The sequence below is a fragment of the Balaenoptera acutorostrata genome, chromosome 12, assembly GCF_949987535.1.
Source record: "Balaenoptera acutorostrata chromosome 12, mBalAcu1.1, whole genome shotgun sequence".
NCBI classification, from domain to species: Eukaryota; Metazoa; Chordata; class Mammalia; order Artiodactyla; family Balaenopteridae; genus Balaenoptera; species Balaenoptera acutorostrata.
Window position 1 is genome coordinate 20,113,714 of NC_080075.1, and position 12,446 is coordinate 20,126,159.

The following is a 12,446-nucleotide window of genomic DNA, read 5'->3' on the forward strand; positions in this document are numbered from 1 at the left end:
ATGACTCTGAGATTACTATACCAGCCCTGAACCACCTATAGACTTATTCTATGCGAGAGAGAAATAAATATTTGATGTTTTATCATATGTAGCTGAATCTAAATTTAATTAAAATACATGAATTATAAATACTATTATTGGGCATTAATAATTTAGGATACTTAATTAAAAAGTCATATTTCACATCTAAATATAATTAACATTTTAATATATAATAACCTTCACGTGGGAGGGCAAATGAAACAAGCCATGTCACTTTGGCCCTTATTTTAAATTCCTTTTTTTAAATAAATGATTAATTTGATTAATTCAGCTGTTTTGAAAGAAATTCTATATGTTTCCATACCATAATCTTTTTTTAATTTTGTTAGTCTACTTAAAGTACTAGGAAATATAACAAAGTAAATCACAAGAATTAAGTTCGCTAAAAAAATTAATTACTTGATTTTGGGCCCTAAATCTTAGGTAGACAATGCACTTTGAAATCTAGTATTTAAAATAAACTCAGGTTTTTTCATGTGGGAATAAATGAATGCAAGCATGAATGAATGACAGACTTCAGAATTACTTACTAGGATTTTTCAGTGTGAAAACTTACTACAATGGAAAAAGGAATGGCCAAGAAGCAAACCTATTAAGCACACATTATGTGCTCATTGTGCAAGAAATCAGAGAAAAAATTAAGAACATTCAGACACATTCCCTATCCTTATGGAGCTCACAGACTAGCTAGGGATATATATATATATATATAATTAAATAAGTTCCTACACTGCATTCCATACCAGGACTGATAGAAAACATATCATGCTGTGGGAGAATATCAAGAGAGGCTTCCTGGAAGCCCTACAGTATATCAACCACTAACTTTGTAACCTCCAGGAAGTTACTTAAATTCTCTGAACCTCGTTTTCCTAATATTTTTAATGGGGATGACAGCATCTCTTCCACAGAATGATTTTGAAAACACATTGCAGAGTGCATTTCAAATGCTTAGCACAGTGCATGGAACATAATAAGCCCTCAATGTATCTTAGTTTAATAATAATTGAGGCATTTACTACATGCAATCTTCTTGTTGTCCCTCTAAGTGGTATTACTATTCCAATTTCTAAATCAAAAGCAAAATCTCAGAGATTAGCAATGTTACCCAATATCACCCAGATGATAAAAGACAGACTTGGTTTCCAAATTCACATCGAATAGCAATACCTTGCTTATAATTTTAACATCTACCTTAAGAGAACATGATAATATTTTTTAAACATCTTTATTGGAGTATAATTGCTTTACAATGCTGTGCTATTTTCTGCCATACAACAAAGTGAATCAGCTATATGTATACATATATCCCCATAGCCCCTCCTTCTTGCATCTCCCTCCCACCCTCCCTATCCCACACCTCTAGGTGGTCACAAAGCACTGAGCTGATCTCCCTGTGCTATGCAGCTGCTTCCCAATAGCTATCTATTTTACATTTGGTAGTGTATATATGTCAGTGATACTCTCTCACTTCGTCCCATCTTACCCTTCCCCTTCCCTGTGTCCTCAAGTCCATTCTCTTTGTCTGTTTCTTTATTCCTGTCCTGCCCCTAGGTTCGTCAGAAACATTTTTTTTTTTTGAGATATCATATATATGTGTTAGCATACAGTATTTATTTATCTCTTTCTGACTTACTTCACTCTGTATGACAGACTCTAGGTCCATCCACCTCACTACAAATAACTCAATTTCGTTTCTTTTTATGGATGAGTAATATTCCATTGTATCTATGTGCCACATCTTTATCCATTCATCTGTCGATGGACACTTAGGTTGCTTCCATGTCCTGGCTATTGTAAATAGTGCTGCAATGAACATTGTGGTACATGTCTCTTTTTGAATTATGGTTTTCTCAGGGTATATGCCCAGTAGTGGGATTGCTGGGTCATATGGTAGTTCTATTTTTAGTTTTTTAAGGAACCTTCATACTGTTCTCCATAGTGGCTGTATCAATTTACATTCCCAACAAAAGGGCAAGAGGGTTCCCTTTTCTCAACACCCTGTCCAGCATTTATTGTTTCTAGATTTTTTGATGATGGCTGTTCTGATCGGGGTACAGGGTACCTCACTGTAGTTTTGATGTGCATTTCTCAAATGATTAGTGATGTTGACCATCTTTCATGTGTTTCTTGGTAATCTGTATATCTTCTTTGGAGAAATATCTATTTAGGTCTTCTGCCCATTTTTGGATTGGGTTGTTTGCTTTTTGATATTGACCCGTATGAGCTGCTTATATATTCTAAAAATTAATCCTTTGTCAGTTGCTTTGTTTGCAAATATTTTCTTCCATTCTGAGGGTTGTCTTTTAGTCTTGTTTATGGTTTCCTTTGCTGTGGAAAGGCTTTCATTAGGTCCCATTTGTTCATTTTTGTTTTTATTTCCATTTCTTTAGGAGGTGGATCGAAAAGGATCTTGCTGTGATTTATGTGATTTATGTCATAGCCTATGTTTTCCCCTAAGAGTTTTATAGTGTGCAGCCTTATATTTAGGTCTTTAATCCATTTTGAGCTTATTTTTATACACAGTGTTAAGGAGTGTTTTAATTTCATTCTTTTACATGTAGCTGTCCAGTTTTCACAGCACCATTTGTTGAAGAGGCTGTCTTTTCTCCATGATATATTCTTGCCACCTTTATCAAACATAAGGTGACCATATGTGCGTGGGTTTATCTCTGGGCTTTCAATCCTGTTCCATTGATCTATATTTCTGTTTTTGTGCCAGTACCATACTGTCTTCATTACCATAGCTTTGGAGTATTGTGTGAAGTCAGGGAGCCTGATTCCTCCAGCTCCCTTTTTCTTACTCAAGATTGTTTTGGCTATTGGGGGTCTTATGTGTTTCCATACAAATTGTGCAATTTTTTGTTCTAGTTCTGTGAAAAATGCCAGTGGTAGTTTGATAGGGATTGCATTGAATCTGTAGATTGCTTTGGGTAATAGAGTCATTTTCACAATGTTGATTCTTCCAATCCAAGAACATGGTATATCTCTCCATCTATTTGTATCATCTTTAATTTCTTTCATCAGTGTCTTATAATTTTCTGCATACAGGTCTTTTGTCTCCTTAGGTAGGTTTATTCCTAGATATTTTATTCTTTTTGTTGCAATGGTAAACAGGAGTGTTTTCTTAATTTCACTTTCAGATTTTTCATCATTAGTGTATAGAAATGCAAGAGATTTCTGTGCATTAATTTTGTATCCTGCTACTTTACCAAATTCATTGATTAGCTCTAATAGTTTTCTGGTAGCATCTTTAGGATTCTCTGTGTATAGCATCATGTCATCTGCAAACAGTGACACTTTTACTTCTTTTCCAATTTGGATTCCTTTTATTTCTTTTTCTTCTCTGATTGCTGTGGCTAACACTTCCAAAACCATGTTGAATAATAGTGGTGAGAGTGGGCAACCTTGTCTTGTTCCTGATCTTAGTGGAAATGGGTTCAGATTTTCACCATTGAGGACAATGTTGGCTGTGGGTTAGTCATATATGGCCTTTATTATGTTGAGGTAGGTTACCTCTATGCTTACTTTCTGGAGTATTTTTATCATAAATGGGTGTTGAATTTTGTTTAAAGCTTTTTCTGCATCTATTGAGATGATCATATGGTTTTTATCCTTCAATTTGTTAATATGGTGTATCACACTGATTGATTTGTATATATTGATGAATCCTTGCATCCCTGGGATAAACCCCACTTGATCATGGTGTATGATCCTTTTAAGCTGCTGTTGGATTCTGTTTGCTAGTATTTTGTTGAGGATTTTTGCATCTATGTTCATCAGTGATATTTGCCTGTAGTTTTCTTTCTTTGTGACATATTTGTCTGATTTTGGTATCATGGTGATGGTGGCCTTGTAGAATGAGTTTGGGAGTATTCCTCCCTCTGTTATATTTTGAAAGAGTTTGAGAAGCATAGGTGTTAGCTCTTCTCTAAATTTTGATAGAATTCATCTGTGAAGCCATCCGGTCCTGGGCTTTTGTTTGTTGGAAGATTTTTAATGACAGTTTCAATTTCAGTGCTTGTGATTGGTCTGTTTATATTTTCTATTTCTTCCTGGTTCAGACTCAGAAGGTTGTGCTTTTCTAAGAATTTGTCCATGTCTTCTACATTGTCCATTTTATTGGCATAGAGTTGCTTGTAGTAATCTGTCATGATCTTTTGTATTTCTGCAGTGTCAGTTGTTACTTCTCCTTTTCCATTTCTAATTCTGTTGATTTGAGTGTTCTCCCTTCTTTTCTTGATGAGTCTGGCTAATGGTTTATCAATTTTCTTTATCTTCTCAAAGAACCAGCTTTTAGTTTTATTGATCTCTGCTATTGTTTCCTTCATTTCTTTTTCATTTACTTCTGATCTGATCTTTATGATTTCTTTTCTTCTGCTAACTTTGGGGTTTTTTTGTTCTTCTTTCTCTAATTTCTTTAGGTGTAAGTTTATGTTGATCATTTCAGATTTTTCTTGCTTCTTGAGGTAGGATTGTATTGCTATATACTTCCCTCTTAGAACTGCTTTTGCTGCATCCCATAGGTTTTGGGTCATCGTGATTTCATTTCCTCTTTGTTTTTTTCAATGATCTCTTGGTTATTTAGTAACATATTGTTTAGCCTCCATGTGTTTGTATTTTTAAATTTTTTTCCCTGTAATTGATATCTAGTCTCATAGTGTTGTGGTTGGAAAATATACTTGATATGATTTCAATTTCCTTAAATTTACCAAGGCTTGATTTGTGACCCAACATATGATCTATCCTGGAGAATGTTCCATGAGCACTTGAGAAGAAAGTGTATTCTGTTGTTTTGGGATGGAATGTCCTATAAATATCAATTAAGTCCATCTTGTTCAATGTGTCATTTAAAGCTTGTGTTTCCTTAGTTATTTTCATTTTGGATGATCTATCCATTGGTGAAAGTGTGGTGTTAAAGTCCCCTACTATTATTGTGTTACTGTCGATTTCCCCTTTTATGGTTGTTAGCATTTGCCTTATGTATTGAAGTACTCCTATGTTGGGTGAATAAATATTTACAATTGTTATACCTTCCTCTTGGATTGATCCCTTGATCATTATGTAGTGTCCTTCTTTGTCTCTTGTAATAGTCTTTATTTTAAAGTCTATTTTGTCTGATCCAAGAATTGCTATTCCAGCTTTCTTTGTATTTCCATTTGCTTGGAATATCTTGTTCCATCCCCTCACTTTCAGTCTGTATCTGTCCCTAGATCTGAAGTGAGTCTCTTGTAGACAGCATATATATGGGTCTTGTTTTTGTATCCATTCCACCAATCTATATCTTTTGTTTGGAGCACTTAATCCATTTACATTTAAGGTAATTATCAATATGTATGTTCCTATTACCATTTTCTTAACTGGTTTGGTTTGTTTTTGTAGGTCTTTTCCTTCTCTTGTGTTACCTGCCTAAAAGAAGTTCCTTTAGCATTTGTTGTAAAGCTGGTTTGGTGGTGCTGAATTCTCTTAGCTTTTCCTCGTCTGTAAAGTTTTTAATTTCTCCATCAAATCTGAATGAGATCCTTGCTGGGTAGAGTAATGTTGGTTGTAGTTTTTTCCCTTTCATCACTTTAAAGATGTCGTGCCACTCCCTTCTAGCTTGCAGAGTTTCTGCTGAAAGTTCAACTCTTAACCTTATGGGGATTCTCTTTTATGTTATTTGTTGCTTTTCCCATGCTGCTTTTAATATTTTTTCTTTGTATTTAATTTTTGGTAGTTTGTTTAATATGTGTCTTGTCATGTTTCTCTTTGGATGTATCTTGTATGGGACTCTCTGCTCTTCCTGGACTTGACTGGCTATTTCCTTTCCCATGTCAGGGAAGTTTTCAACTATAATCTCTTCAAATATTTTCTCAGACCCTTTCTTTTTCTCTTCTTCTTCTGGGACCCCCATAATTCAAATGTTGGTGTGTTTAATATTGTCCCAGAGGTCTCTGAGACTGTCCTTAATTCTTTTTTTTTTTTTTTTTTTTTTTTTTATTCTGCTCTGCAGTAGTTATTTCCACTATTTTATCTTCCAGGTCACATATCCATTCTTCTGTCTCCATAATTCTGCTATTGATTCCTTCTAGAGAATTTTTAATTTCATTTATTGTGTTGTTCATCATTTTTTATTTGCTCTTTCATTCTTTTACGTCCTTGTTAAATGTTTCTTGTATTTTCTCCACTCTATTTCCAAGATTTTGGATCCCCTTTACTATTATTACTCTGAATTCTTTTTCAGGTAGACTGCCTATTTCCTCTTCATTTTTTTTTTTTTTGGTCTGGTGGGTTTTTACCTTGCTCCTACAACTGCTGTGTATTTTTCTGTCTTCTCATTTTGTTTAACTTACTGTGTTTAGGGTCTCTGTTTTCCAGGTTGCAGGTTCGTAGTTCCTGTTGTTTTTGGTGTCTACCTCCAGAGGGTAAGGTTGGTTCAGTGGCTTGTGTAGACTTCCTGGTGGAGGGGACTGGTGCCTGTGTTCGGGTGGGTGGGGCTGGATCCTGTCTTTCTGGTGTGCAGGACTGCATCTGGTGGTGTGTTTTGGGGTGTCTGTGAACTTATTATGATTTTAGGCAGCCTCTCTGCTAATGGGTGGGGTTGTGTTCCTATCTTGCTAGTTGTTTGGCATGGGGTGTCCAGCACTGGAACTTGCTGGCCCTTGGGTTCATCTGGGTCTTAACATTGAGATGGAGCTCTCTGGGAGAGCTCTTACCAATTGATATTATGTGGGGCTGGGAGGTTTCTGTGGTCCAGTGTCCTGAACTTGGCTCTCTCACCTCAGAGACTTAGGCCTGACACTAGTCCAGAGCACCAAGACCCTGTCAGCCACACGGTGAGGTCAGTCCAATGGCTTCTCATCATACTTGGGAGAACATGATATTCTGTAACTTATTTTTCAGATCTCTGACATCAAAACCATGTGGCTATCACTGTTCTCTGGCTTGGTTTTTACTCAGGTAAAATGCTAGGCCTTAAGGTAAATAATTGTGCGTGGCAGATTTCTAAGAACCACCCAAGGTTATGTTTGGCTGGGTTGGTGTAATAAAGGCCCAGTGACAGATCTACATGTCATTGGTTTAAAAATATCTGTAAGAATTTAAAAAATCATTTTTTTCTTTTAAATCAACATGCTGAAACGAATTTGCTCAATTAATGGCAGGCACTGGCATCCTACCCATTAACTTCTTCTAGAATTTGACAGTGTCACCAGCTCTACCAAAGCAGTTATTGCTATTACTTGCAGAGAGATGTATATGAAGAAAAAACAAGATTCTCTATCATTTCTCAACTTATAAACAATGAAATTCTAAAATTAAAAAAACAGAGAAGATTCTGGCAATCTGGAACAGGAGAACTGTATGCAAAGCAATTAGAGAGTTAAATCCAGAACTGACCCTCCTTGCTGTGATAAGAGGGCTACCTTCTTCCAGACCAGGGTTCATTCTCATGTCTTAGTCAAATGTAAAATATCTCTCTAGTGCCTCCCTCTTCTTTGAACATTTGTATAACTCTCTACACAGACTGGTGGTTGTAGGATAATGGCTGTTGTCCATGAAGAAAAAAAATATAGAAAAAAATGAGCACTTCTAAAAGACTGTTTATTGAAATATATAGTTATGATATTAATATTTTTCAACATAGACCATAGACCCCACATTGGCTTGAAAACTTGATTTTTCTCATCACGATGGGAATATATACATATATAAATATTTTTTAATGACTTCACCTAATTAATATTAAAAAAACAGTCAAATAGCTCTACCAAAGAATACCAAGCAGAAATAAATATTGTTCTGCACTGTTGTCTCTATCCCTTCTCTTGACACGAGTTGGGAGATATAGAACAACTTACCTCTGAACTTATTAACTCCTTGCATTGGACCATTATGATGAAAGAACTAGATGGTCCCTTAAATGTTTATAGTTGCATGTCTTTTCTTCAAGCTATATTTAATAGCATCTCTTAGTAATATTTTATACTTAAAACCCACCAGTCTTGGAAAGTTTTTTACACCTAACAGAAATTTAAACCAACTTTCTCAAGAACATTCTTATCTTACCTTTATCCTATTTTCCCAAATCTTTTATTCTTAATATTTTAATTCTATTTTTTTTTTTTTTGATTCTTCTTCCAAGAACATAGAAACCATGAGTCAATTCTGTTGCCTTGTAGAGATTCTGAAACTTTGGTGTGAAAATGGATCACCTGGCATGTCGAAGGTGGGGTTAATTACAGTTTCCAAAAACCTACATACTCCCTACAGTCCTGATTCAAGGGGTCTGCAGCCTGGTCCAGGATTCTGCGTTTTAACAGTCTCCTCCCACTTCTTTCTGCATTTGTCATGCAGATGATCCTCTGACCATTTTGAGAGACACTCACTAAAATGAGAATAGGTCATAAAATTTTCTTTGATATCCAGTGCCCACCTACCTTTCTTATTTCACCTTTGATTCTTCTCCATCTTTCCACCCATCTCTGACATTTTCAGGTCTGGTCAGCATAGAATACATCTATACCTCAATATTATGGACATTCTGTTCCTCTTCTGGGATAATCATTTCTCTCCTCCTCTACTTTAAGCTCCTATCCATTTATCTGTGAAGACTCAAAGACATTGTCCCATTTATGAAGCTTCCTCTTCCCCTTCTCTACAGGAATGCCCATATCACTTTGTATATATTTCTGTGAGAGTGATTATTATAATCTGTCACAGTTACTGATTATGTGTCTGTTTTCCATTGCTACTTCCATGTCCATCCATAAGACAGTGAATATCACATGTTATTTACTCAATAAATGTTTGTCGAATTATAAATCTAACTGAACTTCTATTTCTAAAATTACCCCTAGGGACATTTCCGGGGAGGAGGTGAAGAGTTGCCATCCTTGTTGTTGTTCTCTTGGGACAAACCTAATTGTAATATCTTTGACTTCCTTTAATAGTCTAGATTGTTCCACAAAAATTTATGGAAGTTCTACTTCAACTTTTTGGGGAAAATTAGTTCTAAGAGAACACTCCTTGCTTTGTAAAACTGACCTTGATCATACTACTTCATTATTCTCATGTAGACAATTTAGCTTTTGAAAGTGATTTCCTGAGATAATATATTCTAGAAAGTAATTTTTATGTCATGATAGAAAATTACAAAACATTCACTGGATGATATAAACCAAGTACTTAGAATCTGGGATAGGTAATAAAGCAGGTCTACTCAAAGAATTTCTGTCTGTTAGAAAGGCCAAAGTGTAACTTGGAAGGAACTTGGATGGCAAGAAATACAAAAACAGTGCCCTCTAAGTGATACAAAGTATACACTAAAAATCATCTATGAATCTACAGCAACAGAGAGGCTTTCAAACCTAAGTGTGCTTTGTCAAACTGGGTAAGTCATGCCCAAATCAATAACCTCTTTCCAAGTGGATTAGGGAAAGAGACTTGCATAATCATTGTCTTTTTGAGAGCAGAGTCTGACATGATTCCTATTCAGTGCCAGAAACTCCCATTGACCTTGGAAAATCACCCTGGTTACATAGATTCTCATTAGCTTATGGGCATTTCCATGACCATCCAATGTTTCTAAACCTGTCAGTGATAATCCCTTTGATTGTCCAAATGATAATCCATTTCCACCTTTGTCAGAAAACCACAATGTCCCAGAGCTAGAGCCTCCTTCTGTCCATAATTCCTTCCTTTTATTTATTTCTCTTCCTCAGTTGTGGCTGTGAGTGATCATGTGACCTCTTGTGTAACTAAGAAAATAGCTGCCTGATTATATTTTAATAATTATTGCAAGTCAGTCACTTGCCGCCTCCTCTTCATATATTATAAAGTCAGCATATAATTAAGGGTAGAGGGGTTCTGGGAAGGTATGGGGCTGGACTCTTAGCAAAGACTTTTGATTTCGATACGTGGCATTTCTAAACACAAGATAGCCTCTGCAACATTTACAATTCTGTGGGCTTGCTGACCTGAAATACTTCCCTGCACTCATTATGTACACACAAACAACACAAATCTAAACCATGCTGTTCAAAGTTAGCTGAAGACCTCAGCTTCTCACAAAGCCTTCCCAGTACAATCCAGTCTACCCCAGACCACTCTGACACTTACTGTCTTCACTTTTAAGTTGTCACTTGACATGTGTCCAGACTCCCAAAAAGGTTGCACATTCCTCAAGAGTAGGAGCCAGGGCTTACATGTCTTTTATCCTTCATAGCACATAGCTCAGTAACCACCAATTCCCTACTCATGAACTCTTCCCAACAACGCAAGGGAATTCCTGTAATACTACATAAGTAATTTTGAATTTGAGAGTCCCAATGAGGCCTAGCTCCATCTATTACCTAGTGGATGAGGATATTTTCTTTACCTCAAATAATCAGAATAACATAAAATTATGGAGTTAAAAAACAAATCAGTCTTCCAAATCAACACACAGCTAATCATCATGGGCTTGATATTGTCAACTTAAAAGAACAGGACCCACTAACATCATTAACCAAATAATACTATATCAGATATAGAGTACATTTTAAGACTAGTTTGGACTGAAATTTTCTTTCTAGTTTGAAAAACTAACTGTATGTCAACTACAAAAATTAGGTCTCATCAACTATACAATCTTTTTTCCCCATAAACTGGTTCTTCAAAAATATATCATTTTATGATAGAATTTTAGAGCAGGATTACTTTAGAATATGTCCTTTAAATCATCTGTCATCATTTTAGAGATGAGAAAACTGAGACCCAAGAGATCTAAGTAATTTACTTTGAGTTACCTAATTAGCCACTGACAGAAATAGGACTAGTGCACCAGTGTTCAGACCCCAGATTAAGCAACTTCTGTTTTATCTCACTCTTTTGTTTGGAGCACAATATATGTATGTATTTTAAATTATAATTCAAATACATACAAAAGGGATATAAAAACACTGAACACCACTATAAATGAAACATGCACATGAGGGTATACAAGTGCATGCACAATGCATTCCATGATAGATTCTCTGAATTTGCACAAGCGCACAACACAACCATTCTTAACTCACGAAGTTTAAAGATGATTGTATTCCAAGGGTTTGTAAAATATGAGCATTTCTTACCTGGCAGCTGTATGAGGGGTTGACAAAAGACATTAAAAACTTGAGCTATGATTAAATATTGGATTTTTCTGGCACTGAAGGTTAACTTCTACCTGGGTTTCCGGGGTCTAGAACTTTTAATGGAAGGTAGGCCAGAGCTTGGAGAGGGATCACCCAACATATAAGACTTTGGCATTGTTACCCACATTGCAATATTAAGTTGACTGCAGGTGATTATCACCTAAATCTTCCTATGGGCCAGTTATGACTCTATTTCTCCTTATTGTGCCTGAAATCTCTACCGTTACAGTCACTTCTTTAGGTTAGAAAGCTTAGGCGGGAAAATAACTTCAGCAGTCACGATACCACTCCACCCCAAGTAATGAAAAGGGGGAGACCCCTTGTGGGGGAAGGATAGAAGCTCTACATGTAACAGAAGAGCTACTGATGAGAAAGGACTCCTCCTTATGGTGTCCAAGGATTTTAAATTTGGGGGCAAATCTAAACAGCATTGACTATATGAGGTTTGGTCCCTTCACTGAGCTTAGGATCTAGCAAGGAGGTAAAACATAAACAATTTAATACAATCCTCTTGAGTAGAAAATTTGGTGTGGAGTATACAGACTGAGATACAAGTAGCATTTCTCTTTCTGAACGTTAATAGATAATGTAATCTAATATATGCTCCATGTGCATAATCTAAAGGCCATTAAAACATTTGAACATTGGAAAAAAAAAGGACTCCTCCTTTTAAACTACCCCAATTCTCCAATACCAATATCCATACATACTAGTTAAATAGGAATTTGAAAAAATGAATGATACCTGCTTAACACATTTCATAATACCTATGATTCAAACTAGAATGCTTTTAATCCCACCCCATGAAAAGTAACAGGCCTCACATTCTGATGGTCAAACCTTTTTAAAAACACCCACCCTGATGCTTCGACATCCCTTAAAGAGGTAACCATCTCCATGAACCTTCTTTGCCCTCTAATATAAAAGTTGACATTTTAATAGGTACCCAGGAGAGAACAAGGAAAATGAAGGAACACACTCACTCCAGTTGATCTTTTCCTTCTAAATACTATGGTATATAAAAGAATTAATCAGTAATAATAGAAACCCAAATGAAACAAAGAACAGTGGTTTTTCACAGCTCTTTACCAAGAAATACTATAAACCAGCATCATTGTTATGACATGTAACAAAAACGTAGCAAATTTGGTTGAGACACATTGAAATGGATGCACCCTTAATCTTGCAAGAGTGGTGACTCTTTTTTTTTAAATAAATATTTTAGTTTTTGCATTTGAAAGTTTTCATTTGTTT

General features: G+C 35.8%; 1 protein-coding gene across 4 annotated transcripts in view; it reads right to left on the reverse strand.

Annotated features, from left to right (window-relative positions):
* The window catches only part of CTNNA2 (catenin alpha 2), a 1,204,911-nt gene that overhangs the window by 19,902 nt on the left and 1,172,563 nt on the right, over positions 1 to 12,446 (reverse strand). The gene's annotated exons all lie outside the window — the stretch shown is intronic.